Source organism: Habropoda laboriosa, unplaced genomic scaffold (genome assembly GCF_001263275.1).
Source record: "Habropoda laboriosa isolate 0110345459 unplaced genomic scaffold, ASM126327v1 scaffold145, whole genome shotgun sequence".
Taxonomy (NCBI): domain Eukaryota; kingdom Metazoa; phylum Arthropoda; class Insecta; order Hymenoptera; family Apidae; genus Habropoda; species Habropoda laboriosa.
In genome coordinates this window covers 1,351,492-1,352,172 of record NW_017100307.1, presented here as the reverse complement: position 1 = coordinate 1,352,172, position 681 = coordinate 1,351,492, and positions in this window count along the sequence as shown.

Here is a 681-nt window from a genome sequence, read left to right as displayed (position 1 = left end):
ATCGACGCCACGATATTTTTCTACGTTACTTTCTTGCTGATAATACGTTCGCCAATTAACAGGTTCGTTGGTCCCTTCAGGTTGTGACGAAGAAGTGTTGGTAGATGTTAGGTTGGATAATGAGTAATTGTTGGGGGGAATGGAATTTTTATTAACACATTACACGTTCAGATTTTTTACTTGAGTAGGGATGACGCGAAAATACGTCGTCGAGATTTTCAAAACGCTACAAATGGTGAGATTTCTCTTGAAAAATGCCATGACAGCAATGTTTTCCAAGGTAAGGCGGTCATATGTTAAATTTCAAAAAAATACAAAATTTATCCAATGATTGAATACGTTGCTACGATCAAATCGTCGTATCCACCCAAGCCAGGTCGGTCAGTTGACGCTGATAAGAGTGTCTTAACAGTCCTGATTAGACAAAATCGTCGACACAAAGCTGGAAAATTAACTGATAAGAGGGACTTCCTAATCTACCATCTGTCACCGTTTATTTTGAACACGACTAAAGTTAACCCTTTAGTGACCAGTGGGGCGCATATGTGCCACTTGAGTGTTCGAATAAAAATTCGTCTCAATTTACTATCCAGTAGAAACATGATGATCAATACATATGTAGGAACCGACGGAAAAATATTCAAGGACCCCAACGGGAATCGAACCCAGGACCTTCGGCTT